The 2,711-nt window shown below is 40.1% G+C and overlaps 1 pseudogene; it reads right to left on the reverse strand.

Annotated features, from left to right (window-relative positions):
* Nucleotides 1-520: 520 nt before the first annotated feature.
* Nucleotides 521-1,287, reverse strand: LOC102501011 (syntaxin-7 pseudogene; annotated as a pseudogene).
* Nucleotides 1,288-2,711: the final 1,424 nt, after the last annotated feature.

Below are 2,711 nucleotides of genomic sequence, written 5' to 3' on the forward strand. Positions count from 1 at the left end.
TACACTTGCACCCGGCATGATTTTCAAACCAACCAATATTTTCGTTCAGTATTAGAAAATAACAGATTTAATCCAAAGGATACTCCCACCCCTCATAAAAATAACAAAATATGGGAAACATCTTTTACACAATACTTTCATAATAATAATAATAATAATAATAATAATAATAAACACAATTAGGGACCAGTAGATGGTATAATAGTTCATCGCTGGACTCCCACATAATCAACTGTGGCTTGAGTCCTGGATCCGGTGGCTTAAAACTCACACTGGGCGCATGTACATGCATGCCCAAGATTCCAGGAGGAGAGTGGAGGAGAAGGGATTGTGGCATGGCCATCACCCCTGGGGGTGATTTCTCACTATCTGTCTGTCTCTCTCTGTTTCTCCTGTTGAGTGCATGCGCCCTATAGCAAAAATTCCTCTAAAAATAAACATACATGCACACACACACAATTAAAGGACTCTCCCTACATAATTTAGATAATGTAGTACAATAGTGTGCTCCTTCATTATTTTAGCATTTTACTCCCAGTATGATGAGACCAATAATCACAACTCCAATGACCAGGATAAAAATGAAGATGCACAGGATTTTTCTGGATTGCACAGATAATCTACTGCCTTTGACAGCTCTTGATTTGCTGTACCTTTGTGTTTTCCATGTTGACGTCTTTGCTATCTATCACATCTCCTTGTTCATGAATCATCATTCCCAGGTCTTAAAATATTTTATTAATATCCATAATCTCCAACTTCAACTTGCCAACTAGGCAACTCTCTCATGAATTAGGCAGGGGGTCATCCTCTGCAATTTCTTCATCCTTCACTTGCTCTTGAGGTTGAGTTTGATGTTCCCAGGATACAAGATTCATTTCTTTCAAGCTGTCCTCTGGAAATCGCCAGATACCTTGGAACTGGTTCTTGCTCAAGCAACAAATTTTCTCTCTTAGCAGCTTGCCTCTAGACCTTTTGGAAGTTTGTCAATTCAGCCACTAAGAGATCTTTCCTGTATTTCTCTTTGACCCTATTCCCGGGGGTGGGTGGAGGGGCACAGATTCAAACTCTTTAATGTACTTATGTTTCTTTGCCAACAGAGTGGGTTAGTGTACTGCTGCTTCTCTTGCAGCTTTTCCATCAATTCTGTTGAATCTTGAGGTGTCCCAAGTTGATGCATAGTCCTTTGTATTTCCACAGAGCATTGTGTGTGACCTTCTGGATTTTGGAAGAGATGCACTGGGCCAGCTGGGTGGAATCCTCACCAATTCCTTGAGTATGAGACATGGCTGATTTGTTTATTCAAGAATTTCATCAGATGTTGGAAGGCTGTGCAGTTTTCACAGCAGTCCCCCCCACCTCCTCGACTTTCTTCTCCTCTGACGATGGTTGGCCGTGGGCCTCAGAACCCCCAGCTACAATTCTTGACTGAAGGGTGGTTACACTTGAGCTTCCCCTTTCTGAAAAAAAAAGAGGAAAAAAAATCCTCCAGTGTGACTTTTTAAAAAATAATTATTTATTTTTATTTATTATTTTTATTTATTATTATTATCATTATTTATACATTCAATTGCTATACATCATTCAGATTGTAAAGGGACTTTACCCAGCATGATATAAGAGGCCAGCAGGTAACACAGTGGTTAAGGCAGTGGACGCCCACATGGCCAACTGTGGTTTGAGTCCCGGATCTGGCAGCTTAAAAATCACACCAGGCGTGTGTACCTATATGCCCAAAATCCCAAGAAAATGGAGGAGGAAGGACTGCAACATGGCCATCCCTCCCCCTTGGGGGGGTGATTTCTCACTTTCCCTCTGCCTCTCTCTCTTTGTCTCTCTCTCTCCCTCTTTCTCTCTCTCTCTTTCTCTGTGTGTGTGTGTATGTGTGTGTGTGTGTGTGTGTGTGTGTGTGTGTGTTTGTGTGTCTGGAGAGTGTATATGCCCTATGGCAAGAAACTAAAAAATCTTAAAAAGTGACTGTTGATTACCATTGATAGCAGAAGTAGATTTTTTTTTCTTTACTAGAGCTAAATAGGAAAATCTGGCAACCTCTTTCTCTTATTTATAAAGCTTGGATCATTCATAACTGTGATATATTCAAATTGCCAACTTAATGCTGAAAATCTTGTCCTATCCTATATTTGAGCAATTTGTACTGTGCCAGAAAATGATTGTAAGTGTTGATGTTAAAGAGGAGACTATGAAAAGTATATGCCTTGCAAAGTTTAGAAGCCCTGTATCATCATGCTTTCTTATAAACAACACTTGTTTGGATGTACCATGGTTTACCTCCACCCAAAATAAAATAGTTATATAGGTAAAAAAACAGGCAATGGAGTTCTTTTAGGTGCCTTCAGTTTCTGGGTAAAGAAAATCTTGCTATTCTTTATTAATGAAGTTTAAAGAAATCTAATTTTAAGTTACCACTTCCAGTTGAGAGAGACAGAGACAGAGAAATCAACTCCCAACCCCCCCACCCCCCGTAGAGCATGATTACACCACAATCCCTTCTCCTTTATGTTTCCCTCTTTTCAGGATTTTGGATGAGCACATACATGGTCCTAGCATGTTTCTTAAGCTCGTGGGACTGGTACTCAAATTAGGTCCTTGGACACATGGGATCTGGCTGCCTCAACCATCAGGCCACTGGCCAGCCCCTTTTTAAATTTATTTTATTTTATTATTTCTTCTGAGGGAAAGAGACAGAGAGA

This window comes from Tupaia chinensis, unplaced genomic scaffold (assembly GCF_000334495.1).
Source record: "Tupaia chinensis unplaced genomic scaffold, TupChi_1.0 Scaffold147534_1, whole genome shotgun sequence".
Lineage (NCBI taxonomy): Eukaryota > Metazoa > Chordata > Mammalia > Scandentia > Tupaiidae > Tupaia > Tupaia belangeri.